This window comes from Cupressus sempervirens, chromosome 4 (genome assembly GCF_028749045.1).
Source record: "Cupressus sempervirens isolate cs-2001-9-10 chromosome 4, ASM2874904v1, whole genome shotgun sequence".
NCBI classification, from domain to species: domain Eukaryota; kingdom Viridiplantae; phylum Streptophyta; class Pinopsida; order Cupressales; family Cupressaceae; genus Cupressus; species Cupressus sempervirens.
The window spans coordinates 321,302,272-321,323,657 of NC_143121.1; positions in this window are offsets into that span (position 1 = coordinate 321,302,272).

Below are 21,386 nucleotides of genomic sequence, written 5' to 3' on the forward strand. Positions count from 1 at the left end.
CGGTACCTGCAACCTGCAGAAAAGCCATGCATGTACATACAATATATATATAGTGCTAAGCTAAACAGACAATGGTAGGAAGTGGTGCATCGTGTAGATCCCGACTAAGCAGGTGACTACGACTCCCTTCCTTAACCACATCAAAAATGCCATACAATAAGAAAACACGCACACCATACACATGCAAGTATGGGGTAAGTATCCATAATAAAACACATAAGATAATCAACCATCTAACTAATCATCAACAGTAACTGAAAACAATATAATAATCATCATATACACATGAAATGTGAAGTCTAAATGATCTCATCATATAATAACTGAATCCATAACATAATGTCTGATAGTGTCAAAACAATACCACTAATCCATCTACATAGTACTAGTCCATCAAAGTCTGATAATAATAGCAATAATATATCCAGAGAAGATGTGAATGAGGGTAGGCACTACATAGTTCATCAATAGCCCTCACGATCTCTGAGTTATGACCCTCAAAAGATCGACCTCAAAATGCACTTAGAGTACCTTGGAGACTCCTCAGTATGGGGTGGCCGCAAATGATGGATGGTCTCCGTGGTTGGAACAAGGGTGTAACAAGGGTTCACCCACCCATTTGGAGCTAATGGCACTAATGATTTGATGCCAAGATCAGCGGTTTCAAAGTTATGTTGTGGTGCACCTATGAATTGAGGCACACTACGAGTTTTGGCATCGAGTGAGATCGTTGTGCTGAATCCAAACAGAATGTGATCTCTTGAAAATGAGATAGGTTATTTTAGGCCTCAGTATCACTATCTTGTAGCATTTGACAGTTCATCGATAGCCCTCACGAGCTCTGAGCTATGACCCTCGAAAGATTGACCTCAAAATGCACTTAGAGCACCTTGGAGACTCCTCTGTACTAGGTAGTCGTAAATGATGGATGGTCTCCATGGCTAGAACACGGGTGTGACTAGGGTTCACCCACCCATCCAGAGCTAATGGAACTAATGATTCAATGCCAAGATCAGTGGTTTCAAAGTTATGTTGTGGTGCACCTATGAACTGAGGCACACTATGAGGTTTGGCATCGAGCAAGATCGTTGTGCCGAATCGAAATGGAATGTGGTCTCTCAAAAATGAGATAGGTTATTTTAGGCCTCAACATCAGCGTCCTATGGCATTCAATAGTTTATCGATAGCCCTCATGAGCTCTAAGTTATGACCCTTAGAAGATCAACCTCAAAGCACACTTAGAGAACCTTGGGGACTCCTCGGTATGGGGTGGCCATAGATGATAGAGGGTCTCTGTGGTTAGAACAAGGGTGTCACTATGGTTCACCCACCTACTCGGAGCTAATGGCATTGACTTGTAGCGGTTAGGAGTTAGATTTTGAAAAGTTGTCAAGAAAGGTTGACCCCTTTGACTTGTATCATGAAAGGTTGCTTTCTGCCTTGCTTGATTGTTTGAAGACTACTCCATGTGTCACTATCTTTCTTGGAAAAAAAATTTCTTTTGAACATCAAGCTTGCAATATTATCAATTATTGTCAAACTTTTTCAACCAAGTCAAAACGTCAAGTGCAAATATTTGTTTGCATTTTTTGCTAAGGGGAGTTTCATAAATTGACTTTGATTTTCTATGTCTTTAGTGCTTGAACATGCTTAAAATGGTTCTTTGGTCTTAGAGCTATTGGTATTTTCTAACTTCATGGTCTATGATATGCATACTAAGAATTTCTTTCACTAAATGGTTTCCTTGATCTATTGACTACATTTAAATTTGTTCACTTGTCATCTCTCTTTCTTTATCTACATTGCTATTTGGGATTTCTTCGTAGCTCTTGACTTGAGTCACTAGTGTTGTAACCTTCTTTGAAAATTTGTTTGACAATTCACTCATTCATTTCTACCTCTCTTTGACATGTGAACACTCTACCTCTCTAGTTTGGACATCAAGTTATCTTGTGTCACCTTATTAGCTTCCTCTAGTCTCCTTCATGCTTTATTATCTATCTACCACTATGGTATTCAAAGCTTGTGCTACCAAACCTCAACCAAATCTAGATGATCATGATATCCTCCATGCCACTAAAGAGTTTCAAGATCTATATGTTCAATACAAAAAGCTAGAAGAGACAAATAATCTTTCTTACCTTCATCTCTCTAAGCACATGATAGAAATCAATTCTAAACTTGAGAAAAGGTTAGAGGAGAATATTGCATTCTTAAATTAATCTCCCTTAAGACCTTTACATACACACGGGTCATATTCTTCAAGGTCTACATATTCTACACCAAGACATCAAATATCTTCATCTTCTAGATCTAAAGACCTCTTTAGAGAACAAGCAAGTGATACCTCCTTTGAGCCTATGCCAAACTTTCATTATGGAACTATCTTTGACCAAGATAGTGATGAAGACATGGATAACATCTTGCAAACACTTCTTGATAATTAATCCATCACATTACTAGAGAACTCTAGACCTTATGAACCCAAAATCAAACCTCCATGGTGGAGAAATTATCATTATTGCCACTTCCATGGAAGAAATTTTCATAAAACTAAAGATTCCATAGTTTTTAAACATAAAATCCAAGATCTCATTTATGATGGGATTGTTGATACCTCTAATGACTCATGTGTCACAAGATCATGCTGATGAACCTATGTCAAGTGACAATTTCCTCGACACCTTCACTTCTTATAACACTAATGAACCTCCTAAAGTGTCAAAGCTTTCGAAAATGCCTCCACCAAACAAAGAACCTAATTCTTTCCATATAGACCATGCATACCCTCAAGGGCTAAAACTAAAAGAAAATCAAGCTAACCTTCACTTGTCTACAAACTTTTTCCATGCTACTAAGACTAAAGATCCTCAACATTCATGGAATACTATGATTACTATGCCCACTTTAGCTAATCCTGCATTATTCCTTTAAGATTCTATCATGAACACCTCACATTTTCCCTTGTCCTTAGAAGGTGCTCCATATCAAGATGACTCTCAAAAAGAAAAATATATAAATAAAGATCAAGATCAAACACCTTTTCATCTCATCCCAAATTTCACCTTTCTATATCCTATGTGTTACCCACCTCCTACATATGATGAGGATACCATTTCCACTACCTCCATTGAGCTTACTAAAACTTATGGGAAAAGTGATCTTTCTATGCTATATAAAGAAAGATGTCAAGATCAAAGTGTCACCTAATGTTCTACTTCTCCATATCCACTTCAAAACTATGCTCAAGATTCAAACACTCCTATCAAAGGTCTTTATCCTATAAAAGGTACTCATGAGTCCATTGATGACTTTGGTCATGCTACTCACTCTAAAGATGTTGAAATCCCTAGTCACTATCCCTTTGCATTTCATAATTCTATCCTTGGTCCTTATCCATCTAATCTAAAGTCTTCAAACCTTCTCCTACACTTTCTACTTCTAGCTCTCCTAATGTACCTCAAGATCAACAAGACATTCATCTTAGAAAATAACCGTCCACTCAACCATCTAAACCAGTCATATCAGCCTTATTCATCCATAAGTCCCAAATCTTTTGGAAGCAATTTGGATGTTCAACACAAGAAATACAATAATAGATTAAAAAATAGAGATCATTATGTCTCATCTAATCAACATGTGAATGGACATAACAAAAACATATTGAAGATACCACAAAGGTTCACTATTCAAAAAGTGAAATCAAAGAAAATATGGGTTCCTAAACCTATTATTGAAGAAATGTGTTATAAAGTATCCAAAGGAAAATATAAAGCTATATGGATTCCAAAGTCTCTCTTGAAATACTTTAATATTGAACATAAATCTAAGTTGACATTCAATATTCCAAAGGCTTCCACTCCATTTTCTTCCAAACATCTTTCTCAAAAGCTTACAAATATTCCACTCAATCTTCTTCTAACATTGTCCTACCAGCTCATACATCTAAACCTTGATCCATTTCCTCCATGATTCCTCCATCATTCGGAAACCCTCCAAGGTGTGTGTAAATTTTGATCTTCCCCACTTTGTCACCTACCCTTATGCAATGTTTTCAAAGCTACACTTACCTACTATCCATACTCATACAATCCTTCCAAGGAATGAACTCTTATCCTACTATCATCTCACTTCCTTCACTCTATCAACATCATTGAGCATACTTATCTATGGTCTTGGCTTATCATAACTTATCTTTCCTTTAGGAACACTATCTAACATGAAAATAGTTGACCTATTTCTTAAATTTTTTTAAAAAATAGAAAAGAAGATAAAAAATGTGCCTTGGTGAAAACCATTATCGTATCCATGAGATTCCCTATTTTACTTTCTCATTCACTCATAGCCTTCATATCCAACTTCATATCATGTCATTATGCATATGCTATCTTTCTTATTGGCTTTAATTGCTTATCCTACATGCTATCTTCGTTCATGGATTTCATGGCTTATCCCAAATGTGCTTCATACAACTTTTCAATATGAAAGTATTTCAAAACATTATACAATATTATGACTCTTTATGCTTTCAAATGCTATGATTGGTTGCAAAATGGAATAAATCAAGTATTCTAATTGTTCATCCGTACTTTCTAGATTTTTCTTATTTGATTAGTTTGATAAAAATAGTTTTAATAATCATAATGTCAGCTTTATGTCAAATAAGGAAAAAACCAAATTTGTAATAAGATATCTGCAATCAATTATCTTTCATATAGTTATAAATGCTCTTAAAATTGTCCTTATAGCCTTGTATCACATGCAAATATGATTTGCAAGAACTTGTTCAATATCTTTCTCTTATAATTCCTTACAAAGAACCTACCAAAATACAAAAACTATATACAAAAAAAGTACACATTTTACATCATAATACATCATAAATTTTAGAAATTCTCCCCAATACCACCCCCCTCCAACTCTTCATGATGTACCTACATTCCAATATCATAAAAAAATTAGTAACTTATTGTATTAAACAAGATAATCATCAATTCATTAAATCATTATGATGAAAATAACATAAGAAGTATATATACCTAGTCGAGTATTCCAATAGGGTCCTCTCTCTATTTTAGGGTCTCCAACAGGGCTTCATGATCAGCATTAGCAATAGTAAAAAATTATTTTACTTTTGGTCTTCCTTGATGCTTCAATAACTTTACATTTTTTGCTATAATAAGATGCGAATATATGAGAATTACTTTGTGCTTCTGATAGTCTTCAAATGCAGGAATTCCATTCCTTCTAAGCATGTATGTCCGCAACCATGTTCCAGCAACAACCATTGAACCAGTAGGATATGTGAATCCATCATCATCTATGATCGGTTGTGCAAGTTTTTGTTTGCCTCTTACACAACATGCTAACCAATAATCAGATTTCTCATCATTCCCCTGTGGTGCAACCAATGCAAAGACATGTCCTGGCTGAAGTAGATCTGATAAATGGTTATGCTCAAGTGAACTTTCCATGTCATCATTTTTGATAGAGGGTATGATAGACAATGGAGTAAGATAATGTGGAGCCCATGTGTCCACCCACTCACTTGACTCATAGTGATCCCAATCACATTGAAAACAAGTATGACAAAAACAAACTAGTTGTCATGTCCAAATGGTCCATGTATTAGAATCAGAGCTCTGAAATGAATGCATTTTTTATGAGTCTCTCACTGTAGCACAATCTGATCTATCACCTATGGACCCTTCCTCAACCAACCAAAAGAACCTGTGTACCATTGAATCAAGAGTCCCCCCCTGTGATAATGCTAAACTACACCAATCAACAATGCTACGAGTATCAAAAAGCTCTGTTGTTGAAATCTTCAGTTGCTCCTTAACTAGAGCTCTCTTCACACATGCCCCTACTCCATCATGTTCCCCTTTTCCATTGCCGAACTAAAATAAACTCCAAATATGAGGCACCCCTCTCCCTACATGCATCCTACACAACTAATAAAACATGCGAGCATTCTTGAATTGACCTATACAGTTATCTGACCAAATGATATGTCTATCCATAGCAATTGCATGCTCATGTAAGAAATCAAAAAAATTCTCAAAACAATGTTGCACAAATTCATGAGAGTGAGATCTATCGTCACTCATAAAAAAATGATACTCTCTAATAATCTTTCGATTATCTTTCACACTATCAGGGGCATGTCTATATGTTATGTGAACAAAAATTGCAAACTGAATGGAGTTGTAATACTGAGATTGTGTCTCATTTTGAGGTTGCAATGTGTAGTTCTTAGCAAAATCAACAACTGATATAATAGTGCCAATGAGAAAAGTCTCCTTACACGTTCTAAATTGTTGATCCAACCACTGAGACCTATGACTATGTCTTGCATACTTGTAAAAAAGATTTTCCTTGAAATCTAAAATAAAATTTGCCACACTGGTATCTTTTCCAACCAATTCACATCTAGAGCTCTCACTCCCACTCTTCAATGTGTATTTCACTGTTTCATATACCCTTTTTTCAGTATTGTCTTTCCAAAATCTTGTTCGCACCCCTCATGGAAACATGTGTCAAACTTGGATAAGCCACCACATTCTGAACACTTCTCATTTAAGCAAGCATTTCTATAAAAGAAACAACCATCAACTCTATGACATAAGAGTTGATCTAGCAAGTCTCTTGATGATTTTGGAAGCCCACTAGCCCCACAATCCTCCAACATTTCTTTACTATGCAAAGTAGAACGGATGGAGCACAATAGTTCATGGTGCATAGAAATCACAACATGATATTTGCAACAACATGTATTTCAAATTTTAAGTAGCATAGAATAAATTTTTTTCAAAGATTCAAAAGCCCTTTGTAATATATGAAGACTTGGATGACTCTCTCTAAATTGTTTGAACAACATAGTTTGGCTTACCTCTAAATGGTGTTTAGGATGTGACATGTGGTATCTGATGCCAATTCTCAACTTTAAGACGTCTTTAGCATTGGGTGATACTCGTGAGTTAGAGTGCCAAAATTGTGTAATTTCTTATTTCACATCATCGGATAGTTTCTTATCAAAACATGGAAGTCTCCCACCAAATGCCCATGTTTCATTTTGAAGAGGATCATCAATTTTCTCTTGCCGACTAAGTGCTCTTCTCAAAGTAGTACGGTTTAGATTCAAATAAATACAAGTTTGTCTCATATATCTACCCTTTCTAAAACGATGACTTACCAAAGAGGTTGTAATAACCCTTCGAGCAACTCTATTATCCTTCTCTCTGCTATTTTTTCCAATGCTATTGAGAGCACTAAAAACATTCTTCACGATAATGGCATTTCTTTCCAACTTTTTATTGATGAATCTTCAATTTGGAAAGCATAGGTCTCATCTTTTGCATCTTTAATAAGTGCATGAAAATTTGACATTGCTCTACCACTGTCTTGTTGCCGAAAAACATCTAATATAGTCTTGAAGCCCATAACTGAATGATTCTTTTTGATTTTTTTCCTTCCAAACTAGTAATAATCATTTCATCAATTTCAATTATCCATTTTGGTGTTTTAGAACCTTCATGTCGATTATAATTAGGAGATATGTAAGGTTCTTGTGCATTAGGTTCCTGTGCATTGTCATCTTCAACATAGTCAATTATGCAATTTGGATTATGACTTGGTGGCATTTCTTCTTCAAAATTTTCATTCTCCAAATTTTCAATTTCGGCATTATCATTTTCAATAGGTATATTTTCATTCCCCAACTATACATATTCATTATCTGACTCTATGATTTCACCTTCAATTAATTCATCATCAACTTGACTAATATTTGGCATACCTTGTCTTTTTCTTCGGTGTTCCATTTTGTCCCATTCCGTATATGTCGCAATGTCTTCATTGGATATCTTCCTTTTGCGTTTATCCTTTCGATGACTGGTGCTCCCCATTTAGATGACAAATTCAAACACCTAAGGTTATATTTTCAAATTTTTTTTATTGGTTGGGCCCCAAAATGTGACTTTTTGCAAAACCTGTGAAAAAAGAAGTGAAAAAGTGATGTTGTCGGGTCTACAGGGATAGGGAAATATTGAGAATTGGTGCCAATAAAATTGGATATCCAATCTTAGATCGGATATCCGATATGAAATCGGATATCTGATTTTGTAAAGTGAATTTTTGGGGAGAAAACTTGCTATAATTTCCCTCCTTTGCCATAATTATATTAATATTATGAAAGTCATTGGACGAAAATTGACTTTGGTTTATTACTAAGCTAATAGTATAGTAGTATTAATATATAATAGTATTAATATATAGTAATATTTAATATATAGTATTAATATAGTTATAATATCAATATTATTATTATACTCATAATAGTATTAATATTATTACTATAGATATAATAGTGTAAATATTTAGTGTTTATTTATATTATTATTATTATTAAGCTACAATATAGTATTAATATATATATTATTATTATAGCTATAATAGTATTATTATTATCGCTATAGATATAATAATATTAATATTTAGTGTTTATTTATATTATTATTATTATCATAAAATAGTATATATATATATATATATATATATATATATATATAAAATTATTATTATCATAAAATAGTATAAATAGTATATATATATCCTTTCATTTTTTAACCCATATACATACAAATGATTTGAATATGTCCTTAGGGGTCTTAGGACCCCTACGAACATATGTCGTCGTTTAATGGGTCAAAGGGGGTCATAGGTCACCCTATGATCCCCTTTGATCCATATGAACGATTTCAATATGTCCCTATGGTTCTTAGGACCCCTAGGGACATATGTCATCGTTTAATGGGTCAAAGGGTGTCATAGGTCACCCTATGACACCCTTTGACCCATATGCACGATTCAAATATGTCCTTAGGGGTCCTACGACCCCTAGGGACATATGAGGTCGTTTAATGGGTCAAAGGAGGTCATAGGTCACCCTATGACCCCCTTTGACCCATATGCACGATTCGAATGTCCCTATGGGTCCTAAGACCCCTAGAGACATATGTCATCGTTTAATGGGTCAAAGAGGGTCATAAGTTACCTTATGACCCCCTTTGACCAATATGAATGATTTGAATATGTCCTTAGGAGTCTTATGACCCCTAGAGACATATGTCATCGTTTAATGGGTCAAAAGGAGTCATAGGTCACCCTATGACCCCCTTTGACCCATAGGAATGATTCAAATATGTTCTTAGGGGTCCTAGGACCCCTAGGGACATATGTCATCATTTAATGGGTCAAAGGGGGTCATAGGTCACCCTATGACCCCCTTTGACCCATATGAACGAATCAAATATGTTCTTAGGGCTCTTAAGACCCCTAGGGACATATGTCATCATTTGATGAGTCAAAGGGGGTCATAGGTCACCCTATGACCCCCTTTGACCCATATGAACGATTCGAATATGTCTTTAGGGTTCCTAGAACCCCTAGGGACATATGGCAATGTTTAATGGGTCAAAGGGGGTCATAAGTCACCTTATGACCCCCTTTGAACCATATGGCCCATTCAAATATGTCCCTAGGGGTCTTAGGAACCCTAAGGACATATGTCGTCATTTAATGGGTCAAAAGGCATCATAGGTCACCCTATGACACCCTTTGACCCATATGCATGATTTGAATATATCCCTATGCGTCTTAGGACCCCTAGGAAAATATGTCATCATTTAATAGGTCAAAGGAGGTCATAAGTCACCCTATGACCCCATTTGACCAATATGAACGATTCGAATATGTCCTTAGGGGTCCTATGACCCTTAGGGACATATATCATCATTTAATGAGTCAAAAGGGGTCATAGGTCACCCTATGACCCCATTTGACCCATATGAATGATTCGAATATGTCCTTAGGGGTCCTAAGGTCATATGTCATCGTTTAATGGGTCAAAAAGGGTTATAGGTCACCCTACGACCCCCTTTGACCCATATGAACGATTCTAATATGTCCCTATGGGTCCTAGGACCCCTAGGGACATATGTCATCATTTAATGGGTCAAAGGGGGTCATAAGGCACCCTATGGCCCCCTTTGACCCATATGAATGACTCAAATATGTCCCTAGGACCCCTAGGGACATAGGTTGTCATTTAATGGGTGACCTATGACCCCCTTTGACCCATATGGCCCATCCGAATATGTCCCTAGGGGTCTTAGGATCCCTAGGGACATATGTCATCGTTTAATGGGTCAAAGGTGGTCATAGGTCACCCTATGACCCCCTTTGACCCATTTGAACAATTCGAATATGTCCTTAGGGGTCCTAGGACCCCTAGGGACATATGTGATCGTTTAATGGATCAAAGAGGATCATAAGTCAACCTATGACCCCCTTTGACCCATATGAATGATTCTAATATGTCCTTAGGGGTCCTATGACCCCTAGGGACATATGTCATTATTTAATGGGTCAAAAGGAGTCATAGGTCACCCTATGACACCCTTTGACCCATAAGAACAATTCGAATAAGTCCCTAGGGGTCCTAGGACCCCTAGGAACATATGTCGCCATTTAATGGGTCAAAGGGGGTCATAGGTCATCCTATGACCCCCTTTGACCCATATGAATGATTCGAATATGTCCTTAGGGGTCATAGGACCACTAAGGACATATGTCATCGTTAAATGGGTTAAAGGGGGTCATAGGTCACCCTATGACCCCCTTTGACCGATACGAATGATTCCAATATGTCCCTAGGGCTCCCAGGACCTCTAGGGACATATGTCATTCTTTAATGGGTCAAAGGGGGTCATAGGTGACCCATATGAATGATTCAAATATGTTCTTAGGGGTCCTAGGACCCCTAGGGACATATCTCATCGTTTAATGGGTCAAATGCTGTCATAGGTCACCTTATGACCCCTTTTGAAACATATAAATGATTTGAATATGTTCTTAGAGGTTACAGGACCCTCAGAGACATGTCATCATTTAATAGGTGAAAGAGGGTCATAGGTCACCCTATCACCCACTTTGACTCATATCAATAATTCGAATATGTCCCTAGGGGTTCTAGGACCCCTAGCAACATATGTCGTCATTTATTGGGTCAAAGGGGGTCATAGGTCACCTATAACCCCCTTGTCCTATATGAACGACTCAAATTTGTCCCTAGGGGCCCTAGGACCCCTAGAGACATATGTCATCGTTTAATGGGTCAAAGAGAGTCATAGGTCAGCCTATGACCTCCTTTGACCCATATTACCCATTTGAATATGTCCCTAGGGGTCCTAGGGACATATGCCATCATTTAATGGTTCAAAGCAACCTATGACCTCCTTTGACCCATATTACCCATTCAAATATGTCCCTAGGGGTCCTACGACCCCTAGCGACATATGTCATCATTTAATGGGTCAAAAGGGGTCATAGGTCACCCTATGACCCCCTTTCACCCATATGAATGATTCGAATATGTCCTTAGGGGTCCTAGGACCCCTAGGGACATACATCATCATTTAATGGGTCAAAGGGGGTCATAGGTCACCCTATGACCCCCTTTGAGCTGATATGAATGATTCGAATATGTCCTTAGGGGTCCTAGGACCCCTAGGGACATATGTTGTCATTTAATGGGTCAAAGAGTGTCATAAGTCACCCTATGACCCCCTTTGACCCATATGCACTATTTGAATATGTCCCTATGGGTCTTAGAACCCCCAGGGACATATGTCATCGTTTAATGGGTCAAAGGGTGTCATAAGTCACCCTATGACCCCCTTTGACCAATATGGCCCATTCGAATATGTCCCTAAGGGTCTTAGGACCCCTAGGGACATATGTCGTCGTTTAGTGGGTCAAAGGTTGTCATAGGTGACCCTGTGACCCCATTTAACCCATATGAATGGTTCGAATATATCCCTAGGGGTCCTAGGATCCTTAGGGACATATGTTGTCATTTAATGGGTCAAAAGGGGTCATAGGTCACCTATGACCCCCTTTGACCCATATGAATGATTCAAATATGTTCCTAGGGGTCCTAGGACCCTTACGGACATATGTCATCATTTAATGCGTCAAAGGGGCTCATAAGTCACCCTATGATCCCCTTTGACCAATATGAACGATTCAAATATGTCTTTAGGAGTCTTATGACCCTTAAAGATATATGTCATCATTTCATGAGTCAAAGGGAGTCATAGGTCACCCTATAACCCCCTTTGACCCATAGGATTGATTCGAATATGTCCCTAGGGGTCCTAGGACCCCTAGGGACATATGTCATCGTTTAATGGGTCAAAGGGCGTCATAGGTAACTCTATGATCCCTTTTGACCAATATGAATGATTCGAATATGTCCTTAGGGGTCTTAGGACCCCTAGGGACATATGTCATCATTTAATGGGTCAAAGGGCATCATAGGTCACCCTATAACCCCCTTTGACCCATAGGAATGATTCGAATATGTCCCTAGGGGTCCTAGGACCCCTAGGGACATATATCATCGTTTAATGGGTCAAATGGGGTCATAGGGTTGACCAATATGAATGATTCAAATATGTCCTTAGGGGTCCTAGGACACCTACGAACATATGTCATCATTTAATGGGTCAAAGGGGGTCATAGGTCACCCTATGACCCCCTTTGACCCATTAAATGACAACATATGTCCCTATGGGTCTTAGGACCCGTAGAGACATATGTCATTATTTAATGTGTCAAAGGGGGTCATAAGTTACCCTATGACCCCCTTTGATCAATATTAATGATTCGAATGTCTGTAGGGGTTCTATGACCCCTAGGAACATATGTCGTCATTTAATGGGTCAAAGGGAGTCATAGGGCACCCTATGACCCCCTTTGACCCATAGGAACGATTTGAATATGTCCCTAGGGGTCTTAGGACCCCTACGAACATATGTCTTCGTTTAATGGTTCAAAAGGGCTCATAGGTCACCCTATGACCCCCTTTGACTCTTAATGAATGATTCGAATATTTTCCTAAGGGTCGTAAGAGCCCTACGGACATATGTCATTGTTTAATGGGTCAAAGGGTGTCATAAGGCACCCTATGACACCCTTTGACCCATATGAATGATTTGAATATGTCCCTAGGGGTCCTAGGATCCCTAGGGACATATGTCATCATTTAATGGGTCAAAGGGGGTCATAGGGAACCCTATGATCCTCTTTGACCCATATGAATGATTTGAATATGTCCTTAGAGATCTTAGGACCTCTAGGGATATATGTCATCATTTAATGGGTTGAATGGGGTCATAGGGTGAACTATGACCCCCTTTGACCCATATGAATGATTCGAATATGTCCCTAGGGTTCTTAGGACCCCTAGGGACATATGTCTTCGTTTAATGGGTCTAACGGTGTCATAGGTCACCCTATGACCCCCTTTGACTCATATGAATGATTCAAATATGTCCCTAGGGATTATAGGCCCCCTAGAAACATATGTCATCGTTTAATGGGTCGAAGGCGTTCATAGGGCACCCTATGACCCCCTTTGACTCATATAAACAATTTGAATATGCCCCTAGGGGTTCTATGATCCCTAAAGACATATGTCATCATTTTATGGGTCAAAGGGGTTCATATGTCACCTATGACCCCCTTGTCCCATATGAACGATTCAAATATGTCCCCAAGGAACCCCTAGGGACATATTCGAATCATTCATATTGGTCAAAGGGGGTCATAGGTCATCGTATGACCCCCTTTGACCCATATGACCCATTCGATATGTTCCTAGGGGTTCGAAGATCCCTAGCATCATATGTCATCATTTAATGGATCAAAGAGGGTCATAGGGTGACCTATGACCCCCTTTGACTCATATTACCCATTTGAATATGTCCTTAGGGGTTCTAAGACCCCTAGAGACATATGTCATCATTTAATGGGTCAAAAAGAGTCATAGGTCACCCTATGAACCCCTTTCACCCATATTACCCATTCGAATATGTCCTTAGGGGTCCTAGGATCCTTAGGGACATATGTTTTCATTTAATGAGTCAAAGGGACCTATGACCCCCTTTGACCCATATTACCCATTCGAATATGTCCCTAGGGGTCCTAGGGCCCCTAGAGACATATGTCATCGTTTAATGGGTCAAAGTGACCTATGTCCCCCTTTGACCCATATGAACTATTTTAATATGTCTTTATGGGTTTTAGGACCCCTAGGGACATATTTCGTTATTTAATGGTTCAAAGGGGTTCATAGGTCACCCTATGACCCCCTTTGACCCATATGAACGATTCGAATATGTCCCTATGGGTCCTAGGACCCCTAAGAACATATGTCGTTGTTTAATGGGTCAAAGGTGGTCATAAGGCACCATGTGACCCCTTTGACCCATATGAACGATTCAAATATGTCCTTATAAGTCCTAGGACCCCTAGGGACATATGTCATTGTTTAATGGGTCAAAGGGGGTCATAGGTCACCCTATGACCCTCTTTGACCCATATGGCCCGTTCGAATATGTCTCTAGGGGTCATAGGACCCCTAGGGACATATGTCATCATTTAATGGTTCAAAGGGGATCATAGGTCACCCTATGACCCCCTTCGACACATATGAATGATTCGAATATGTCTTTAGGGGTCCCATGACCCCTAGGGACATATGTCATTGTTTAATGGGTCAAAGGGGGTCATAGGTCACCCTATGACCCTCTTTGACCCATATTAACGATTCTAATATGTCCTTAGGGGTCCTAAGACCTCTAGGGACATATGTCATCATTTAATAGGTCAAAGGGTGTCATAGGTCACCTTATGACCCCCTTTGACCCATATGAACGATTCAAATATGTCGCTAGGGGTTATAGGACCTCTAGAGACATATGTCATCGTTTAATGGGTCAAAGGGGGTCATAGGTTACCCTATGACCCCCTTTGACCCATATGAACAATTCAAAATGTTTGTAGGGGTTTTAGGACCCCTAGAGACATGTGTCATCATTTAATGGGTGAAAGGGGGTCATAGGTCACCTATGACCCCCTTGACCCATATGAATGATTCAAATCGTTCATATGGGTCAAAGGGTGTCATAGGTCACCCTATGACCCCCTTTGACCCATATGACCCATTCAAATATGTTTCTAAGGGTTCGAAGATAACTAGCGACATATGTCATCGTTTAATGGGTCAAAGAGGGTCATAGGTCACCCTATGACCCCCTTTGACCCATATTACCCATTTGAATATGTTCCTAGGGGTTCTAGGACCCCTAGAGACATATGTTATCATTTAATGGGTCAAAGAGAGTCATAGGTCACCCTATGACCCCCTTTGGCCCATATTACCCATTTGAATATGTCCCCAGGGCTCTTATGACCTCTAGGGTCATATGTCATCATTTAATGGGTCAAAGGGATCTATGACCCCCTTTGACCCAAATTAGCCATTCGAATATGTCCTTAGGGGTCCTAGGACCCCTAGAGACATATTTCATTGTTTAATGGGTGAAAGGGGGTCATAGATCACCCTATGAACCCCTTTGACCCATATGAACGATTCAAATATGTCCCTCTAGGTCTTAGGACCCGTAGGGACATATAGCATCATTTAATGGGTCAAAAGGGGTCATAGGTCACCCTATGTCTCCCTTTGACCCATATTAACCATTGTAATATCTCTCTAGATTTCTTAGGACCCCTAAGGACATATTTTGTCGTTTAATGCATCAAAAGGGGTCAATGGTTGACCTATGACCTCCTTTGACTCATATATATTAATAATATACATATCTATTAATAACATATATATATATATATATATATATATAATTTTATTATATTTAATAAAAATATTACGTTATTAAATATTAATAACACATATATATGTATTACGTTATTGTAGTTAATGAAAATATTATGTTATTATATATATATTAATAACATACATATTAATATAATAATATATATAATACATATTCTATATTTATATTTAATATATTATGTTATATATATATATATATATATTATAATAATAATAATAATATTATACATATTAATATAATAATATATAATACGTATTTTATATATATATATAAATTACCTTATTATATTTAGTAAAAATAATAATAATATAAATTATATTTATAGATTGTAATAAGATTAACATAATATATTATTATATATTGTTAGATTATATCTTATATCTTTACATTACATATATATATATATATATTAAAATACGTCTTTACATAGTAATATAAGTGAAATAATTTATAAATCATAAGCTATGACGTTTAAACCCAATTTTTTCTTCAAAATGGGTTGGGATTTGAAATTTCCCACCCACAACATATCGGATATCGGATATCCGATTAGGCTTGGTATTTACCAAGCTTACCTGGTCAACCCAAAAGACGTGTTTGAAGAGGGTTTTAGTGATACTCAGACTTCGGGTAGCCGTCTGACAATGTTATTTTGATCAAAATTGAATAAAACGATTTTTTTTTTTTAATATTGCTCTCTAGATTCCATCAATATAATTTCTGTCAAATTCTGAGTTTGATAATATTTATTAGTTAATTATCAATGAAGATTATATTAAAGTGTTGATTGACATACTGATTGAAAAATAGCTATAACTTTCAAACGATATAACATTTTTTAAATCTAAAAGTTGCATCACATTCTATACTTCGGCTAGTATAAAAAAAAATTAATTAAATTAAATTTGGTAAAATTTTCTATTAGTTAGGGTGGTCAGACATGGGACCTTTTTTTTTTCCTAAAAAGTTTTAGTAGAAAATTCATATTTTATTATTTATTTGGAATAAAAATATCGAAAAATATGTATCACATCCAGGAATGAATCTACTTTTCATATCTATAATTATATTAAAAAAATATTATGATTTGATTTTGATTAAGGTGGTCAGACATACACCTACTTTTTATTTTCGCCCTAAAATTTTCTTAGTACTGCATTAAAATTCAAACTTTTGACCAATTAATTATTTTTTTCTCCTGATAATGCCTAGTAGTTTAAAAATTATATTCAATTTCTTACAGATTATTGTTCTACAACTTTTTGATATAAAGTCCATAACCACTTCAAAATTATGTGTCAAGTTGACATAAACCTGATTTGCTAATTTTTCACTGCCACTTAAGGCCATAGTTTGGGACACCATGATCCTGCACATACCCTAGGTATATTTACTTCTTATGCTATTTTCTTCATAATGATTTAGTGAATAGATGATTATCTTGTTTAATACAATAAGTTACTAATATTTTTTTATGATATTGGAATGTAGGTACATCATGAAGAGTGGGGGGTGTTGGGGAGAATTCCTAAGATTTATGATGTATTATGATGTAAAATGTGAAGTTTTTTTATATATGGTTTTTGTAATAATGAAAAAGACAGGTTAAATTAGTTACACATTCTAATTTTTATTTTGGTCAGTTCTTTCTAAGGAATTATAAGAGGAAGATATTGAACAAGTTCTTGCAAATCATATTTGCATGTGATACAAGGCTATAAGGAAAATTTTAAGAGAATTTAAACAAGAAGTGATTTTATGATGCTAATATTGTGTAAGCCTTTTACTACAAGTCTTATCAATGCATTTCATTTTTATTTTTTATGGTGTGAGTTTTCCATCTCTAGGTTATTATAAACAAAGACTCGTGGTGCAAGAAGAGTGATGGGTGGAAGAAATAGTTGATTTAGATAATGTTTTTCTATATCTTGGGAATGCTAGGGTGGTTCTATTACACTTTATTAAAGTTGATTGTTATAGTTCAAGTCAAATTTTGGGTTCTATATATTATATAGGCTCTAATTGTGTGACAACAATCACATAAACTTATTGAAACATTTGTGTGCTTTGCTACATTTATCTAATCTATTTGTATAAACTCAAAGTATTGTTATCCATATATATCCATTGTATATTTTTCTCATTATTTTATTCTAATAATGTGATCTTGTATATTGTCAAAGTTAAACCCTTGTCTTTTTTTTTTCTCTTTACCTATTTGTGACAAGTTCTTGCATACATGTGTTCTTTAGGGTTTCATGAATTTATATTGCTCAAATTCTACAATGGAAAAAAAAAAAGCAAGCCTACATGGTGTAGAGCACCTAATAAAAATGTTCATTTTTTTCAATGTAATAAGGCCTTAGGATTGATTAAGAAGTCTCCTTAAGGCCATCCACCCATGTAATGGATAGAAGACCCTAAGGTGTTAATATGAACCTAGGCATCATTTGGTCCAAAAGGTGGAATTTTGGTTTATTTTATGTTTGTTAGGATAGTTTACGTGTTTTGAGTCTTAGAATAACATTTAGGAATGGCTAGAATTGAATTAGGAAGAAGGTTTGTTAAAGTAGCAAAAATTGCAAAAGTTGCATTAGCAACTTTTGTAATAATTTGACAACTTTTTCAAAAAATGACTCCTAATGGCTAAAACTACCATGGGGTGGTTCTACCCATCTTTAATAGCCTATAAAGGCTCTAGAAACCTGAGGGGAGAGAGAACATGAAGAAATATATGTACTTGCTCTTTGGAATCAAAAAAATTTGCTATTTTTGAACTATTTTGATTGGTTTTTTCATACAGTACGGCTTGCAGTGATTGGGAAGTGAAAATTTTTGTATTGATTTGATAGCTCTGCTTATTTATGAATTTTTGGTTTTGATTTCAAGTGTTCATCAGTCAGGATAATCAAGTTATTGATTTTTCTTGGTCACCGTCCTGTGAAACCCTCAAAATAAGGGTTTGGCCAAAGAAATGGCCCTAACTTGAAACTCCACTGTTGGAAATTGTTACAAATTTTTATGGAGAAAGTTATGAAAATATATTATTATATTTTAAAGGTCTTGAGATAGGAGGTTGCAACAGAGATTTACGAGAGCAAGCCCTAGGTCTAGTATTACCCATGTATGAGACCTTGTTTGTGCAATTTGGTTGAGTAAGGTGAAGAAAAGGAGTTGAGGACTTGGTGAATTAGCAAGACAGTTTTTTTTGGGTTAGGGGAACACTCTAGAGTTGGAAGATTGATTCCATGAACCCATTCTTGGCCATTACCTTGTAGACCACACCTAAAGTTGCTAATTAGGCTTGAGTGCATGGTTGGGGTTAAGGCATGCTGGAGTGGAGTGAATTTTTCAAACTTTGGATTATTTTAATCCTTGGAAAAGAGTATCTAAAACTATACTTTTTTGGCTAAGTCCATTGGAAGAGTTTTGAGTTATTGCTGAAAAACTGAACTAGGAGGCCTAATTGCCCAGTAGGTCAAATGTTGCATTTGATTTTTTGGGTTATCAGCAGCAGGTCTTATTAGTGATTTGCTTCATTTTGGTCAAGTTAAGGTTTCCTCAAGCCATAATTAGTGTTAGAAAGGTTGGGAACACCATAAACCCACTTTTTCCAAGTTGGGGGGTAGTAGTCCATTGTTGATTCAAGCAGGAAGAAGTTGGATTCTTGTCTTCTTTGGAGAGCTAGGTTTGTGAACTTGTTGGAAATTTTTAATATCATAGTAGTATCCATTTGGAAGTGAGTCATAGCCTTTGCCTAGCCCTTGTGGACTTTGGAGGTTTGGGGGTAGAAGGTTGATTGTTTGGTGCTTCCTTGTGCTTACTCTGCATCACTACAAGTCACCCAAATTCCAAATTTACAACTCTAAGAAAAAAATTGGACTAGAACCCAAAGTTGCTAGGGAATAGGTCAACCCGGGTCTTCCTATTTTGGAATAGTTGGACCTAGGTTAATCTATTCTAGACTTAGTCAACCTGGGTTAACCGATTCTAGACTCAGTCAACCTAGGTTAACATATCCCAAAAGGAGAAGACAATGAATTATGATAATAACATTGAAAAATTAATCCTTATCAGTTATTATGACTCTAGTAAATCCTATTGGTTGTATGATCCTAAGGGGGGTGAATTAACATCTCTAAAGATATGCCAAATTAAAATAATTGTTTCACCTTTCAACCTTTTTCCATGTTGGTTTATTAGAAGAGAGACATGGTAGTGACACATCATCATACTTACCCAAAAATGTTGAGCTAGAATTCAAAATTCCTATTGAATCTATGTACAAGAAAGGAAAGATATTAACAAGCCAAATTTAGGCTTAATATACACTCGACAATTGACAAGTATTATCCAAAGGTAACACTTGTAGCAAGCTTGAAAACTAACCTACTCTACCCTAACCAATAATAAGACAAATGCTAAATAAATTCATCCATTGGTTGGCTAAAATAATTGATTTTATTCTTAAAAGTGACATGCACTATTACCATGCATTATTACAACCATGCCAACTCTTCCTCCATGGTCAAGGAGTCCCCTCCTTTTGTTAAGGTAGCTCAAAGTTCATAACAACAATCAACTTGCTGAATGCTCTTGAGAAATGGATCCATCTTGCATTCATGCTTAGAATCATTAGGAAAAATGCATATACTCTAAATATTTAGTAGCAAGGTTCTCACAATTTTTTTTTACAATACTATAAAATAATCTTCTAAGATTTGGTTAGCTACCAGCTCATTCATATATTTTATTTTGGTATCAAATCATCAGCGCCATTAGCTCTGGATGGGCAGGTGAACCCTAGTGACACCCTTGTTCCAGCCACAGAGACCCCCCATCATCTACAACCACCCCATACCGAGTAGTCTCCAAGGTGCTCTAAGTGCATTTTGAGGTTGATCTTCTGAGGGTTGTAACTCAGAGCTCATGAGGGCTATCGATGAAATATTGAATTCTACAAGACAATGATGTTGAGGCCTAAAATAACCTATCTCATTTTTTAGAGATCACATCCTGTTTAGATTCAGCACAATGATATGGCTCGATGCCAAAACTCGCAATGTGCCTTAGTTCATAGGTGCACCACAGCATAACTCTGAAACTGCTGATCTTGGCATCTAATCATCAATTCCATTAGCTCTAGATGGGTGGGTGAACCCTAGTGACACCCTTTTTCTAGCTATATAGACCCTCCATCATTTGTGGGCAACCTGTACCGAGTAGTCTCCAAGGTGCTCTAAGCGCATTTTGAGGTCTATCTTTGAAGGGTTATAACTCAGAGCTTGTGAGGGATATCACTAAAACATTGAACTCTACAGGACAATGATGGTGAGGCCTAAAATAATCTATCTTATTTTTGAGAGATCACATTCTGTTTGGATTCAATACAGTGATCTCACTTGATGCCAAAATTTTTAGTGTGCCTTAGTTTATAGGTGCACCACAACATAACTTTGAAACCACTAATTTTGACATCGAATCATCAGTGCCATTAGTTCTAGATGGGCAGGTGAACCCTAGTGACACCCTTTTTCTAGCCACAAAGACCATCCATCATCTGCAGGCAACCCATATCAAGTAGTCTCCAAGGTGCTCTAAGTGCATTTCGAGGTCGATCTT